This window comes from Carassius auratus, chromosome 7, assembly GCF_003368295.1.
Source record: "Carassius auratus strain Wakin chromosome 7, ASM336829v1, whole genome shotgun sequence".
NCBI lineage: Eukaryota > Metazoa > Chordata > Actinopteri > Cypriniformes > Cyprinidae > Carassius > Carassius auratus.
In genome coordinates, this window is record NC_039249.1 from 6,551,507 (window position 1) to 6,569,715 (window position 18,209).

The 18,209-nt window shown below is 35.1% G+C and overlaps 1 protein-coding gene across 3 annotated transcripts in view; it reads left to right on the forward strand.

Annotated features, from left to right (window-relative positions):
• Positions 1-18,209, forward strand: part of cemip (cell migration inducing hyaluronidase 1) — a 113,297-nt gene that overhangs the window by 36,722 nt on the left and 58,366 nt on the right. The window lies entirely within an intron of this gene.

Here is an 18,209-nt window from a genome sequence, read left to right on the forward strand (position 1 = left end):
CATCCGCGGCATGTCAGGACAGCACGCTAACCAACTGTTTAATATGATGCATCAGGCTTGGAAATGCTCTTGGCTTGGAAACGCCATGCGTCTGGCACATGGAAATGAGGTGAGCTTGTTAAGAGAGCAAAGCTTGGCTGAAAAGTTATCAGCGGCACACATCACTTCTGCGATGGGCAATTCATCAAATGTTTAGCTAGGTTATTTGCCAACTTGTCAGGGCAACTTTGATGCAAGGCAGTTTCGCAACCTTGTGGACGAAGGAGCCTTCAAAACAAATCATTTGTACTCTCTTTGAATACTCTGTGAATTTTAGCACTTCCTTAGCTAGGCCAACATACGCATGAAAAGCTGTCTTTTTGTAAAAAAACAAATCCATTATGATGTTTTAACTTCACCCGTTGAGTCCTCTATACGTTATGCTTGTCTGAATCAGGAGAGAAATATGTACCGTTTACAAGCAATACAGCCTAAATGAATCTAAACAGTAAGTCTGTGGATTTTGATGTGAGAGGAGAACAGAGTATGAGGACTTTTCCACTGGAGGAAGTGGTTTATGGTTATATTTTTTTTTTCATTCTGATTGCACCCATTCACTGTGATGCAAATATAAAGTTCAGACCTGTTCCAATGAAGATACAAACTCTGAGAGTTAGACCATTTTCAGCAAATTTTCATTTCTGGATGAACTGTTTCTTTAAGGATGAGCGGCAATGTCTCTTTACATGAATAGAAGGCACAATCTGTATGATTGTGCTTGACTCTGACTTTGACCGTCATCCACAAGTTAATTTGATTGCAGCCGCTTGTGGCAGAGGTAGTGGAGCTCTGATTTGGAAAGATGTGATTCCTTTGTGCGTATGCGTGTGACTTGTGCTTAAGAAAGTGTGACTGCTTTCTCTTGTCTTCAGTGCATGCAATCCATTCTTTGAATTCCTAAATGCAAGTGGTAGAGAAAGGAAAAGAGTGTGAACGTGCGTCCTGAATGCAAATAAATACCTCTCAAGGCTTTTCTCTGACGAGGACGGACTCGTTCTTATCTCTTATCTTGCTAACTGTCAAATGATTAGTGACTGGCTAAATCAACACAGTAGCTCAGAGTAACAATCTATCAGCACGTGTTAAGCAAACTCTCATAGGCATCTCTCCTCTATCCCACAATCTGTGCTCACCTGAATCTCAAATGTCGTCGCTTATGAACTTGATGTGCATATTGATGAAGCAGATATGGTGAATAAGAATGTGCTGAAGGAAGGACGTATCTTTGTAGGCTGAAATTCAGAAGGAACTTACCATTTTAACAGGGTTTTTTTTTTTTTTTTTTTTTTTTTTTTTTTAAAGGGTTTGTTAGTTCAAAACCTTAGATTGGACATTCACGAAATGTGGCAATGTTTCATTCTGGTGGTTGGAGTATGGTGTCAGTTTGGAAATTAAATGTCTGGTAAATGGTGCTAAAATATATAAAATATATACAATAATGAAATAATGTATCACATATATTAAACCCTACACTGAACATAACTAATTGTGTTAACAAAAGCAAACATTAGATAAAACTGTATTTCCTGAAAGCAACCATATCCATTCTAGCTTGTACCTGAGTTGTTTTATTGTTACTCACGTTTCACAGCACTCGTACCTGATCATTTTATGTTATTGTAAATAAGTGCAGTGCTGTACCAGGTGAGCTTTCAAGCAAGTTTACTTTGTCAGAAAAAGTCATACATATGGAGCAGTTTATTTGACACCAACACAAAATGTATACGTTTACAAATCATGCTTTACAATAAAATTGTTTTAAGGTCATAACAATGCATTGTGCAAGAAATAGCATGCAAAACTTCTTTATTAATCACTAGAATGCCCTGAAACCATAATTTGTGTGAACAAAAAACATTGTGTATTGTGTGTATAGGTGCGAAAAATGGCAGACTGAATGTCTTTACCATATAGCAACAGTTCTTAGAGAAAACATTTTACATGTTTCTTTTTTTGTTCCACAGGACAAAAAAAAAAAAAAATTATATATATATATATATATAATATATATATATATATATATATATATATAAAGCATATGGGTTTGAAATGATGTGAAGATGAATAAATTATGAAATGATTATCTCCTTTTTTTGCTGTGCCTTTAAATACAAGCTTTTAAGCTGGATTATGTTGTTGCATCTGAGTGGAGTAAAGCTGTTGTGATTTGTTGGGCTTGTCATTGGTATACAAGGCAGGATTTTCACTTATCTGAAGCCAATACTCCAGTCTCTCACTCTCTTTCTCTCTGTCTTTTTTAATTAATCTCAGGCGATGCTTGTGGCATTCTGGCAGATCTCTGATGTGCTTTGTGGGTTTGTGTTCCTGTGACGTGTGCATCAAAGGTGTTTAATGCGCACGTTATATTTATCATGCATTAAGCGTGTTTGGTACTTTTCACTTTATCTTAACGATGATTTCAATCTTTCTAACGTGAGAATAATTAGCCTGCGTGTCTTCCTCTCAGGAGGATTTGTGTCTGTGTGCAGCTGGAAGACAAACCACCCGTGCAACTTCCCTGGAATTATTTCATCATTAGCTTAAGTGTTTTTACTGAACCTGAACCTGAAAAGTACTGACCCCTCATGGAATATAAGCAGTGTTCATTTGTAAATTATGAGCTTCCAGAATAGGCATCCGGTAACAGATCCGGCAGGATGAGACAGAGGGAAGTCTTGTCTGTCTGTCTATCTATCTATCTATCTATCTATCTATCTATCTATCTATCTATCTATCTATCTATCTATCTATCTATCTATCTATCTATCTATCTATCTATCTATCTATTCATTGATATCCAATCCATCTATCCAACCATCCATCCATCCATTTGTCCATCCATCCATTCATCCATCTATCCATCCATTATTCTATTCATCCATATCCAATCCATCCATCCATTCATCTATCCATCAATCCATCTATCCATCCATTATGCTATTTTCATCCATATCCAATTCTATTCATTCATATCCATCTATCATTCTAGCCATCTACCCATCCATTCATTTGTCCATCCATCATTTATTTTATTCATCCATATCCATTCCTTCTATAATTCCATCCATCCTTTTAGCAATTATTCTATTCATCCATTTCCAATCCATCTATGGTTCCATCCATACATCCATCCATCCGTCCAAATTACAGTTACATGCTTTTCTATGAATTTTAAATGAAATTTACTTGAAATCCCAGCGTAAAAGCTCCCAATAAAAATCTGTTATTAAATCATCAACATTCACAAAACACTGTCCTGAATACCTCTGAAATTATGTTAAGTGACTGTAACTACTGCACCACAAGCAAAGCACTAAAAATTCATTACCACCCATTCCAATGATATCCTGGATACTTGTTATTAATTATGGTCCAATTCACTGTGCTTAATGTCTGAGCCTGTTGGATCAGATGACAACAATTTGATCTAGCTGATGCCTGTTGACACACTACTGGTAAAGAGATTAGAGATGGACAGAGGTGGGTAGTAACGAGTTACATTTACTTCGTTACATTTACTTGAGTAATTTTTCGGGGTAACGAATACTTTTCGGAGTATATTTAAAGATGGGTACTTTATACTCTTACTTGAGTACATTTTTTGGGAAAAATCTGTACTTTTACTTCGTTACTGTGGGCGACGCCCCTCTCGTTACTTTATCTTAATGCAATAAATGCTTCAGTTTATTCCAAACGCGCCGTCTACTTTTCTCTGGACAATGAGCGATGCCCATTCGCGAATGATTCATTCTTTTGAGTCAACTCTGTTCAAAGGCTTGATCAAGCCAATTGGCAAACGAGTGAATTGGTTCATGAATCAGTTTGATTGAGTCGTTCAGTTCCCTGCCGCACGCGCTGAGCTCTGAAGCGGTTCACAGTTGTAACGTTTAAGAATATTAGCAGCGTTGAAAACGGGGCTATGGAACTGCACTGAATTGAAAGCTAATCTGCAAAGGCTATTATTTGCTTGCGATGGAGATCCTTATTAGATGAACGCGTGTGCTGTCTACTGTTTAACAGGTAATAACTTGGGCTACATTCGATTACAGTACACGATACCACTGTGACATTAGTTAGTTGTACGCGTGTGGCTTATAACAGGTTGAATGCAGCTTCCAAAAGACAAAGAATAGCCGATTAAGATTTTAATACAATCACACCAGTGCGAGTACGTTCAGCAAGTCATATCATCAGCTGCTAAATTCAGATCTGTGATCGCTTGCTGGCGCTGAGCCAGAGACAGACGCGTTTTTACAGCGCTGCGCATTAACCAATCACACACGGTTCTGTTGAGCTTTTGAATGCAATGGCCAATCAGAGGTGTTCCGATGAGTCATCGCTGAAATGCCGGTGCTTCCTTCACTCGCTCACTGACTGAATACCTCTTTCTGGCGAATTCTCTCGTCAGAAACAACAAAGTGCAGATGTGTGTACGAATCTATAATTAAGATATTGATTTCACAGTGTTAACAGTTTCAGTGATTTTAATGGTAGTTTCTGAGAGTGAATGAAATCTAGACTGTCAGTGAAAATTATGTTTAATAATGTAAATGTTATTTGCTCTCTTTCTGAACAATGAAAGATTAGTAGCAATATTTATATCACATAAACTTTCAATGTTAAATTCACATTTAAAATAAAGTCAGTCGTATTAAAAATATGTTATGGCATGATACCTATATTTGTTACTTAAATAAACAGACAGGGTTTTATAATAAATTACATAAATTGGATTAAAGGCTGATGAAATATATACATTTATACACACACACATACATTACATAAATTTTTTGTCTATATATCTATATAAAAAAAGGCTCCGTATATATGACCCAAAGTAACTAGTAACTAACTACTTGAGTAGATTTTTTATCCGATACTCTTTTACTCTTACTCAAGTAACTATTCAAGACTAGTACTTTTACTTTTACTTGAGTAAATATTTCTAGAATTACTTTTACTTTTACTTGAGTAAAGTTTTTGGGTACTCTACCCACCTCTGGAGATGGAGATCATCAAAATTTGAACTGCATCCAAAAGTGAAGTGCTGCATGCTTTGGCTGCAAATGGCTGTTTGCATTGAAAAAAGCATGTGATGGTTTAGAGGTTACGATTCATACCTTCTAATTGAACTCCATCTGAAAGCAGGTCTGGCCTCTGACACGGAGGTGTTTGGATCTCCACATTCTGTAACCCTCAGATGTGTTGAACATGATGTTTAATTCATTTTTGCTCCACTATTGTTCAGCTGTCATTTTGATCATTTGCTGTGTTTAAGGTATATTTTCTTTTCCCTTGTCACTGCAGCATTGTTTAGCCTGTTGCTAGTTTCCCTGTGGGAATTAATGTAGCTGTATCATATCATAATGTCTTGAGTGATAATGGTTCACAGGTTCACAATGCTCGCCCTTTTCTTGACAAGCCACCACTGACATCCAGACTTAACAAGTCATCCTTTGAGAGCAGCTCACCCAATTAAATGAAAACATCATTAATGCACTTTTATGTTCTTTAAATGGGTCGGAAAAATGAGATTCCCGAGTGCCGTTTTGATACATTTTAGTGGAGGGTTTCCTTCATTGGTTTGAGAGATTTGTGACATCTGTCAAAACAGATTAATCACAACCTCTTAGACCGATCTGAATCTCCATCTACATCAATTAGATCCTGTTGCTTCACCCGAGCTGGGAATGCATCCCTGTTAATTCTGAAATCTTCTGTAACACTTTTCATGAAGCTTGTATCGTTATTATACATTTGGATTAGTATGTATTTTATTTATTGTTATTTTGAATTGATTTTTATTTTAATATTTATTCAAAACTTAAGAATTATAATATAATTTGACATTTAAATTATTAGAATTTCATTATTTGTTTTTGATATTTTTATTAGTTTTTACTTTTATTTTTATTTGAGCAATTTTTGTCAACTTATTTTACTAACTACAAAGGCAGCATTTCTGAAGAAATTATTAAAATATTTAATATTTAGAATAAAATAGTAAAAAAATATTTTATATTTTAGAATATAAATAAAACATTTTATTTATTTATTTATTTTTCGTTTTAGTCAACAGATGGCCTGTATGTACAGCTGTAATGTAGAACTGTCAATTCAATATTTATGCAGAATTTGTCTCCTAGTCACATGCAGGTGACACTAGATTTATGGTATCTTTTTTTCTCTCTCCTCACAGCAATAATGTCCCACTTTCCCTCAAGTACGTCTCAGTGCACAAACTGATATTTGGCCACTTTTTGCAAGGCCAAACCTTTCTAAAACATTTGGATCAGGTTTTGTCTTTTTTTTTTTTTTTTTTTTTGTAATTTGCGCTTTTGGATTTCATCATCTTTTCATTTAGTATCATTTATTACCTCAGTCTTAAATATTGCACTTCTTTAGCCGCGGGGTCCTGAAATTTTATTGATTTATTTATTTTTTCCCCGGTCTCTATATTGCATATGGGGTGTTTTTAGAAAGGTTTCATCATTGTGGAAGATTAAAAAAGAGAGAAAAGTCTCAGAGACTGTTCCCTCTCACTGCTGATAAAATGATAGCTTTACACTTTGTCTTATCTACAAAAAAAAAGAGTCTTTTGATCCATTGTCAGCTGTGGCAGGAATAAAGGAATCTGATTTTGACAGGCATGAGTCTTTATTTTGCACATTGGAGGTTATACACTCTCTCACGCTGATACACCTAAATACATGACTCTTTGGAAGAAAGAGAATGATTTTAGTTTGCTTCTGTTCATGTACTTGAATTTATTCATTACTATTTATAATTTTATTTTATAATTTAATTTTCTTTCATTTAACTTTTTTTCATAATTTTATTTTCCCAATCAATTTTTTTTATTTACTTGTTTAGCATTGCAATCAGAGATTTTTTTTCCTTTTAGTTTTTAAACTAGGGCCGGGACTTTAACGCGTTAATTGAGATTAATTAATTACACAAAAAATAACGCGTTAACTAAGATTAATTAATTACAGAAATAAAATTCCCGCATTTTTAATAACTTATTTTTGCACCGCGGAACGTTTCTCACTGGATGCGTTTCGGCGGACCGATTATACTGAAGCACCAACTAGCGTTCGCATATCACCGCAGCAGCACATCGAGTCTCAAGTATCACCTCAACGCAAAACATATAGCAGCTAGCGTTGACTTTACACTTTATGTTGAACTATGTATTATTTTGTTGGTGCAACTGGCAGTTTATGTTGAACTCTTTATTGTTTTGGCCAAGGTTATTGAGAGTTGGACTTAGTATGTTATGGCCTCCGAAGCAACAGAGAGATGTTTTCTAATAGTCAGTGTTTCCAATGTTCTGAATGTAATTGACAGTATTGTGTTTTACTTAAAATTGTTTCTAAATATGCTATTGCTACACTTCATGGCAAAAATTGCACTGGTCTGCAACAATGTTTTGTTGCTTAAGCTTATGTATTCAGTCATTATTCAATGGTATACTATAAATCCATGTGAAAAAAAAATTACTTCGGTCTGTTCTCATGTCAAATATTTATCTGCGATTAAAATGCGATTATTTTCGATTAATTAATTACAAAGCCTCTAATTAATTAGATAAATTTTTTAATCGAGTCCCGGCCCTATTTTAAACTAAAAATAAATTAACTTTTTTTTTTTTTTTTTTGCTATCACACATAATCCAAAATCCACTTGAAGGTTTGTTTATCTTATGGCATGTGATGTAATGAGGTTTGAAGAGTTCTCACTCATGGGTGTGTATGGGCAATTAATTATAATTCTAGGAATTTCAGCAGATATCTTGTAGTTTGTCTCTCCTCAAGTCGTATTTGTGAGCATGTGTTTGTTTCTTCGTAAGTGTGTATGAGTGATGGATCTTTCAAATGTTCTTTGGGTTGTGGATTTTACAGCAGGCGTTCCTTTCCTTCCTTCCTTCCTTCGTCACACAGTCATGACCCTTTAAATATGCTTGACCTTTGAGATTTGCAAAGAAATGTTTCCATCAGCTTTAAAGTATTCTGTTCCATCACAATTTTAGTCCAACTAGCAGGAGTTTTTACAAAACCTTCCTTGAGTTTGTGCATTCATGACAACAATGACATTTATGGGTCAAACAGACTTAGGTTTTTGTTTATACGTTTTAGTTTTGACTGAAATGTCCATGTGGGTTTTAATTATGACACGTTGTCAGTGCATCGGCTTCACACAGAGAGTCAGAGAGTGTGCAGTCATGTGTTCATGAGCATCCAATGGCTGCAGGTGTTCAGACCGCTCAGGTGTAATGCTCATTGCTCTGAGATAATTATACCTCATAATGATGCATCTGCCAAAAATCTCGAAATGACTTATTTTGAAACTGCAAAACACTGTCAAAATCGCACATAAAACATCATCAGGGGCGTAAGAACAGTTTTCAGGATGTAGAGAAGGCAAAGGAAATCGACAACACCCGGTTCATCCCAGTTTACGTGTCATTTTGCCAGTAAGGAAGATGTAATGTTCATCAGATGTAATGAGTCTCAAGACGTAATATGATCTTTTTATTAAAAGTGTAGGTTTATATATATAATCCAATACCATTCAAATTTTTCATATTTTCAAAAAATATATTTTTTAAACAAATTTCTTAAGCTCCACAAGGCTGCATTTATTTGACCAAAAATACAGTAAAATTGTGGAATATTAGAAAATCTTTAAAGAACTGTTTTCTGTGAATGTATTTTAAAATGTAATTTATTTCTGTGATCCGAAGCTGAATTTCAGTGAACATTAGTGTTAAATAATCATCTAATATGCTTAATTGCTGCTCAAGAAACATTTATTATTGTTATCAGAACAGTTGTGCTGCTAAATATTTTTATGGCAACCCTGAAAATTTTGTAAAAAAACAGTACAAAAACAGTATTTCTTTTTTATAAATAGACATATCAAAAGAATATATATTATTAGATTTATTTTTTTTGTAACAATATGAACATCTTTTCTGTTTCTTTTTATGATTTATTTTAATTCATTTATACTTTTTTTTATATAAATTTCTGTATAATTATTTATTTTGTATGATTTGTTTACAATAAAATGACTGTTTTACTGAGTTTTTATTTCAACAAGAAGAAAAAGAAAAGAAGAAAAAGTAACCAAACAAACCAGATAATTAGATCGTTTTGTAAAGATTCATCTTGGTTATAAAGTTTGCTAAAACCTGCCACGCATTACTAATTGTGTTCTACTGTCGTTCATTTTAGCAAACTGAGAATGAACATAAAAAGCCAAACCCGCAGTTAAATGTCTCTTTTATCCAGGAGAATAATGGGTGATATGCAGATCACCACCTGTTGGTTTTGGAAAAAGTATTAGAAGGCAAGCAATGAATTTGCTGGCAGCCGTCCTGCTGGGCGCTGGGATAGCAGATGAGATGACGAGAGGAATTAAAAACACTTTTGTCATTGGGTTAGCACGCCGCTGATGGCTTTCTGCTCCCTCTTATCTTGCATCACGACCTCAGATTCGGGCCTGTACCAGCCGAGCCTGTAGGGGAACAATCTGAAACGTGTGTGTTCCAGAGATTTACCCCATGCAGGATTCGTAACATGTACAAGTAATACACAATTAGCTCCAAAACCAGCTGCGGCATGCTGGTTAAATCAATGACCCTGCAGGTGTGTCAGTGGGAGACAGTTTAGGTTAAGCACAGTTTGTTACTTCTTCTCTGCGTTGGGGAATTTCTAACTAAAAGCAATGTGACTGTGGTAGCATTTTTCAGTAGAGTACTACAGCATACGATAATCAAACGTGTTGTCATGCAATCAAGGTGGGCTGCTTTTTGTGCAGCAGCTGGTCATTTTAGTTTTATTTACACTGTGGTGATGAGTTTAACAAAGATGCATGTGTGTGGAAATAAGATTTGATTCAACATTTAAACAGATAAAGGAAGTAGCACTTCACGGCTCATGCATGTTAGGTGAATTGTTTATTAATCCATTTGAAATGAAATGATAAAAATGGCTGGTAAGAAATTTAAGTGGCCAATAAAGTTAGACATTTACCAGCCATTGTGTGTGAAAAGTAAATTTCCCACCCCACATGTAATGTGTTTTTCTTGTGTGGCATTGGCAAATATGATTTACTGCATCAATTTGGTTTATTCAGACATTTCATTTCAATCATCCGGCTGAAAAAAGCCATTGAAATTTATTTTGGTCCCCAAATGTGAACGTAAGGACCATCTTTTCTTCTCTGTTTAATAAAATCTATATTAATTTTAATATTTTTAGTCACTTTGTAATGTGCTGTTGTCATTTTTATTGCTTTGTATTTCTATTTAACTTTATTTTTATTTTATTTAAATATATATATATTTTTATTCATAGATTTAGTTTTTAGTTACTTTAGTTTATGTTACAGTTTTCAGTATCATTACAGTTTTCATATTCATATTCATGTTTTTGTTATTTTTTAAATATATACATTTTTACATATTTTAGTTTTTTTATTATTATTTTAGTTATTTATTTGTATAGTCGAAATAAAGGAGAAACATAGCTGATTAAAAAACGATTTTATTTATTTATTATAATTTATTTTAATATTTGTTTTATTTCAAGTAACTATGGTTTTAGTTTGTACTTCAACTTAAATGTATTTATTTGAATTAGTTCATAAGACAACATAAGACAATTTACTTTATATATATATATTTTATTTTATGTTTATTTGTATTTTTTTGACAAATGACTTCTAATACTTTTTTGTTTTAGATAACAACATTGATACACAGATGGTAATTAATCAAAGTTTTAGGGTATAATTTGTTGTCAGGCAGTCCTTACAATGTAGTTTCTGATCATACGGTTGCAAAAAGATATGTCTTTTCTAACAGGTTGCAGAAATGACACACTTCACTCAAGGTGGTCAAACTGCTAACTTGGTGGTCTACAAGCTCTAAGCAGCCTCGCTGTCTACCAGGTGAATGTGAGCCAGCTCGTCAACCATTTAGTCCATCTCAGTCCAGCAAATCTCATCTCTACCTGTTTCAATAAGCCTTTGAGAATGACCTCCACCTCATGCAGTTTTCCTAAAGTGAGGCGCTCAGCCCATCAGTGACCTCCATGAGCTTCAGCGCTCTCAGGTCAGAGGTGCAGTGCTGTGTTAGCAGTAAAAACTCTCTTGTACTTGTCACAGACCGCCTCCGTCAGCACAGCGGTGCGCCTCAGTCTCTGCTGGATTACAGCGTCCTGGAGAGAGCCGGCTGTAAAAATAGCTGTTTCAACACCAGCTCTTTCTGAAGGCTCAGATTCCCCCTGGCCTCCGGAGAGCAGCTATAACCTTCACTGTCTTCCGCTCTCTCCCCGTTAGCACACACACCGCTCTCATTGAATTAATCATCACCGCTCATCACTCTAGAGGCCGTCGTACCTTTCGCTTAGGAGCAACGTACAGCCCATCTTCTCACAGGAAACGCTGCTGAATGAAGGAGTTTTACGCTAGCTTTTTTCCACTAACCTATGCATTGGTCTTGCAAGCGTTAAGTTAAAAGTGCATAAACTTAGATCTTGGCAAGATATCAATGTAAACAGCCATTTATGTCTGAAGCGAATGTAAACAGACGGGCTGAAACATCTGATACGTCGTAATTGATCTGTGCAGCAGGTCTTGTGAAGCAAATGCTGCTTAATAGACCTTCTGCTCTATGTGATGTGATTAATAATAATCAAACAGCAGAACTGATGAGAAAAAAAGAGAGAAACGCTTACTGCTATCGACTGGATAACTTTAAAAGCTTTAATCAGCCTCTACTCTACGGTTGCATACAGAAACACATCAAGTGCTCTCTTTGTTCTTTTGTTTGTCATTTGTTACTTTGTTCTTACTTTTATTACTGATGGTTTCCTTGTCTGTTTTGAAGCCGTTTTGTTAATTGAAAAACATTTTAAAGCTATGCTATTGTTTTCATGTATTATTTATAATTTATTGGGGTTTTTTTAAGCTCAGTTTGCATAAATAATATCAATACATTTCCCAGGTGCTTTTATTCAAAGTAATTTGCACTCTATTCAAAGTAAACTCAAAGTAAATTAATTAATGAATCAAATCTTGAGTTTTTCATTGCTGTTTGGGCTACAAAAATATAAAATACTTACTTTAAATAAAAAAACTAAACATTTGAATTTTCCGTTTAATTTACATTTATGCATTTTGCCTGATATGTTTATTTAAAGTGACTTACGTTGCATTCAGAATATATCATATCATGCATATCATATGATCTATATCACTTAAAATAACATAAACATAAAATAACTATATAATTAATAAAAAAGTCTTATTTTGAAGATTGAACATTTTCTAATTTGAACCCACCATTATGTATATGACAGATGCTTTAATTCAGTGTGAATTACATTGCATTCAAACGTAGCTAACGTAAAATGAATAAATTATTAAAAAGAGTAACAAATCTAAGATTTGAAACTTTGAAATTTGAATGTTCATTAATGCTTCTGACAGACGCATGTATTCAAATAAACTTGTATTGCATTTAAAGTAAACATTTTCATTCAGTTCATGCATTTAACAAATCAGACCTGTGAATTTGCATTGCTGTAGTACCTTGAAAAAAAAGAGTAGTAAATAAATTACTGACTTACATTGAATTCAAAGCAAGCATTTTATATGAATTCATGCACCTTTGACTATAGAACTACAGGAACATAATAAATAATTTAGTACTATTGATATTGTGACAGCACTACTTCAGTATATTCAAACTGGCCACCATCAGTCAGATGACATATTTTATGTCAAACATGCACATCTTCATCTTGCATACTGAATATTTGCAAATGTGAATTGCTCATCGATATTTGGTCCATTCCAGTCTGTTTCTAGATCATATGGACTACTTATGATGCCTCTGCATCCGTTCACTGTCATTTAAATGCAAAAGAAGATACTTCAACATTCTGTTAAACTACTGCAGAAAATCAGACAGGTCTGCAGCGACGTGAGGGCAAGTTAATGATTACAGAATTTTTTTGTGTGAATTATTACTTGTAGGTGTCACGTCAGCAGCTTTCTCTGCCGTGGAAGCTTCCAGAAGCGACTCATTTTTATGTGTCTGAGAGTCTGTTTGACCCAGCAGGCTGATGAAAATGACTTTTAATCTGCTCTGCAGTAGTCAGTAGTCCCAGGACTTTTATAGGCTACGGTAATTGCGTTTATATATTAAAAACTTGTGGTTCAGGTTTCCAGCGAGTATGTTTCTTACATCATCGCAGCGGCTGCTCTCAAAAAAGCTCTGGATTATAAAACCGAATATTGCAATTAAATAAATGAGGAGTTTTCCTATCAGATGTTCCTGCTGAAGTTCATCCACAGTCTTTTCCTGGAGTGCAACTGGAGCGCGGATGCCCACAGAGCTTGTAAAGTTTCCTTTGACTACTGCTCTGGGTTAATCCTGTTTGCTCCTGTAAAAGTCAGCCCATGTATGAAACATATTTCAGAGTAATGAAAGGGAAAAGAAAAACCTCCCATCCTCTTGTGTGCATTCCCTTCCCTGAATAGTATGACTCATGTTCATGTACAGGAGATATATATACAGTATAGACTGTTTATTTGAGGTTGTTTAGATTTTACGCTATTATGCTTACAAAAGCATACAGTAAAATCAGTAATATTGTGAAATATTATTACAATTCCAAATATCTGTTTTCTATTTTTCTATTTGCATATATTTTAAAACATAATTTATTCCTGTGATGCAAAGCTGAATTTTCAGCATCATTACTCCAGTCTTTAGATCACATGATCTTTCAGAAATCATTCTTCTATGCTGATGTGCTGCTTAAAAACAGATATAGAAACAGATATGCAAATATATCATCTTAATGGCAAACTAAATTGCGAAATGGCGGTAAAATAGAAATAGTAGGCGGGAATTAGACTTTAATAGTTAAGTGATTTGGAACTGAAGCAATTTTTTGTCTGCTCATCTGCAATATTGTCTTGCTGTCACATTGATATATGCAGCTAATTACTTTTAATTTGATTAATTAATCTTCATACGATGTGATTAATTCAATTAAGATTTGAAGTGATTGACATCCCTAATACAGACCATTTTTCTTCAGTGAATTTCCAGCTATATTATGACTGTGACTGCGATAGAAACTCTGAGACGGCAGACTTTGTTGCGTGTGAGTTCCTTTGCTCTGTGCTGATAGGACGGGGTCAACATGAAGGACAGGGGTGGATGTGTGTTATCTGCGAGGGCCACGGAGGGGAACAGTCTCTGTAAGAAGATAGACAGCCCAGAAAGAGATATTTGACTCAGACGCAGATAGCATTGGGAGGTAAATCCGGGAGGCGAGGTCTGGATCGAAGCAAAGCTTGTCTTCACTGGGGTGATGTAATGTTTTGGAATAGACTTTCTCAGTGTTGGGGATTTGTAAAGAAGTCTGAGAGGGCATGCAGGAGTGGCAGAGTAGTCTGCAACAGAGCAACTTGAAAAGAAACTCAATTTGTACACTTGCTGGAGAAGATGTGAGGTGAGCTTTATTGTGCAAAACCCTCTGCCTTGATACTATAGTGTTGCGGGTCATTGCTAAGGTTTTTGGGTGATTGCTAGTGGAGCCCACATCCAAAATCTCAGATATTCTAATGTCTAGATTGGGTTCCTAGTTTTGGATGTTTCTTGTTTAATTTTTTTGTCAACCAGATAAAAAAAAAAAAAAAAAAAAAATATATATATATATATATATATATATATATATATATATATATATATATATATATATATATATATATATATATATATATATACATATATATATATATATATATATATATATATGTTTGTTTGTTTGTTTTTGCATGTGGAACATCTTCTTATTCAAATAAGTCTGTCAATTAACATTGTGTGAAGCAAAAAACTGCATATTTAAGATGTTTTAACTTTAAACACTTCCTTCTGGCCAAAATATGTTATATGTTATATATGACTGTTTTGTTTGTAATCAGTGAATTTTTTTTCTTCAATTCAGACAACACAACATTTTCACTGGCCAAACCAATATTATTGATAAACGACTCGTATTTTAGCTGGAATCAATTGTTCAAAGGTAAAAACGTCTTAAACATGCATTTGTTTCCATGCTGTTTATGCAGCTTTTTGCTTCACAAGACTTTAACTGTTGGACTGATGGAGTCGTGTGGATTATTTGCGGATTATTGTGATGTTTTTACACTGTTTGGACTCTTAGTCTGACGGCACCCATTCACTGCAGAGCATCCATTTGTGAGCAAGTGTTGTAATGCTACATTTCTACAAATCTGATTAAAGAAAAAAATTAATTTACTTCTTGGATGGCCTGAGAATTAATACAGATTTAGCAAACTTGACTTTTTATGTGAACTATTCCTTTAAAGATATGTAATTGATATCTACAGACACTAATAGATAAATTATAATAATATAAAAACACTTAAATGTGTATTTTGGATGATTTCTTTTCACTAGTCTAAAAGAAGGCTAGTTATGGATTCGAAATCCAAAATCTTGAAATGAACCTAAAAAACTATGGTTTAAGAAAACGCATTATTCGATGTACAGTATTATTCATATATGTAGCACAAATGGTGATAGGCGACTTGTTTCGCAAAGTTGAAAACTTTAAGTTTAAGTGGTTTGGTTAGATCACTAACTATAGGCATGAGCAAGATTAATCATGATGCTTGATTTAGCAACGCCACTAATTATTTGTGCAATATTATCTTCAGATGGTCATTCTGCATGCATTACATCACTGGGCAGCTGGCTAAATCTAAAGATAGATATGTGTGTTTGCATGCAACATCCAGACAGCCGGTCCACTGCTAACACACATAGGCAGAAGATTAAAATGTGCTTAAATGAAGAGGAAATTGTGGTGCTCAATAATGGACATTTATGTTAAAATGAAATGAAACGTAAGGTGCGAGATGTGATGAAAGATGCATATCACCTTCGAACGGCACAGCAGGCGTCAGCCTCGTAGATCTTGTGGTATTTGGCTCAAGGGAATCAGCGTGCATTAGAAAACCCAATAAGGGGATTTTTTCCTGTCAGTTTTTTTCACCAAATTCCATCACGCCAGGCACAAAGTCAGTGTGCTGACTTTTACACTTTAACTGCAGGGAAAGAGAAGGTGCCGCTATTTTTGTGTGCAAAGAGGTTGAACATCTATTTACCAGCAAAACATATTTTCCCTCGGTGTGCTGCATATCTAAATGTGATTTTGAAATGGCAGTTTGCACAGTGTAAGATGGATTTACAAACTCTAAAATGCAAAGTCAGATGGTTTTAAACAGTGTAAGCAATACATGAAGTCATTCACATGTTACAGTATGTGTAGTGTGTAAATCTACACTACTGCTCAAAAGTTTGAGGTTAGAAAGATTTACTATGCTGCATTTAAGAAAGATAGGGGAAAAACTGTAATATTTAGAAATATTGTTATTATTATAAAAAATAACTGTTGTCTATTTGAATGTTTTTAAAAATGTAATTTATTCCTATGGGTCAAAGCTGAGATTACAGTTTCATGAGCTTTCACATGATCCTTCAGAAATCGCTCGAGAAGCAATTGTGATTATTATTAGTGTTGAAAAAAGTTGTGCTGCAAAACTCCTTATTCTCTTGCAGGCCTCAGGTGAAGTATCACCCATTGGCTCTTAAAGGGAGAGGCGTGTGTTTTGACCTCCTGTTGCTCCAGGTCGACATCTGAATAAATGACCATGTGGATCACTGAAGACAAATAAAGTCTTACTACATCCAGCACACACTCGACTTTTCATCTTTCACCGTTATTGCCACAGTGTCGTCGCAGGCATTGTTGTGAGCCACATTGTATTTCCTGCTGCGCTATCAGATGCACTCTAATCTTAAAGAGATAGCGCATCCAAAAAATGAAACTTCTTTTATCATCCTCTCACCCTCTTGTTGCCAAAGCATGTGATTTTTTTTTCCTTTTCAGTGCAACACAAAAGGAACAAAGCATCTAGACTGTTCTTTTCTGTACATTTGGAAGAAGATCCATCGAACTGAAAGAAATTACACATAAAAGCAGCATTAAAGCATCCACATGTCATATTCTAAGTCACACGATAACTTTGTGTGAGGAACAGACTGAAACTGAAATTGTTGTCTGTTTGTTCGTTACATGTGTTGCATGGAAGAAAAATAAAACAACACAAGTCAGTAATTAAAATAGTTGGCTGGTTATCAAGTCCAACTGATCGTCATCTTGCTGATTTATTCACACTTGCTCATCTGTAACATATCGTCACTTGCTCTGCATTTTGAATAAACAAGAGCAAACGATCATTGCAATATTCCCACAATCCTTTGCACAGATTGCGGTGCCAATATGACGAGAAGTTGGCAGTTGCAGACCATTGTTCCTCAATATATAACAAAGACAGCAATGGATCCGCATGCAACACGGAACAGATTCATAACAGTGCAGGCTTGACATGTCGGACAGGTCATGATGCAACCGTTACTTCGGGACAAGGAAGCCATCACGCCTCGGGCAGATTGGCAGTGCTAATAACCATCACAATATGATAATGCCAGTGCACAATGTCAACAAAAACAGCTCTATAGGCTGAATTTGCACAGCTTTTATGTGCAAGAAAACATTTACAGTTTACAATGGAAGGAGTTAGTCAAAGGAAGCATTGTGGTGTCTCTTTCCTTGTTGTATAATTGGTCATCAAACATAGCTGGAGTCTGCAATACCGAAACCAGGAAACAGGATCCCGTGTATGTCTATATCAGTTATGTAACTGCATTTAAACAAGCACACTGTTATTAGCAAGGCAGTACCTGAGCCCTCAGCCCCTCAGAGCCTTTGATCCTTTGTGGAGGTTCAAGTCGAATTGCTGGTGTTCTTGTAATCTCTTTGAAGATAACCACGTAACCTTCAGATCTAGCAAGTTTCAAAGGAATGCAAAACTGGGGTCCGACACGTTCAGATTCTGGCAAACTGACAAAATCGCTGGCCGGTTTCTATGGCAACTTCACACAATCTCAAAGACATGTTTGGTCATGGTGTCATACGTGCCCAGAATAAATCGAGCATGTTTAAGGGGATTTTTTTTTTTTTTTACATGGAATACTCGGATTACAACTCAGT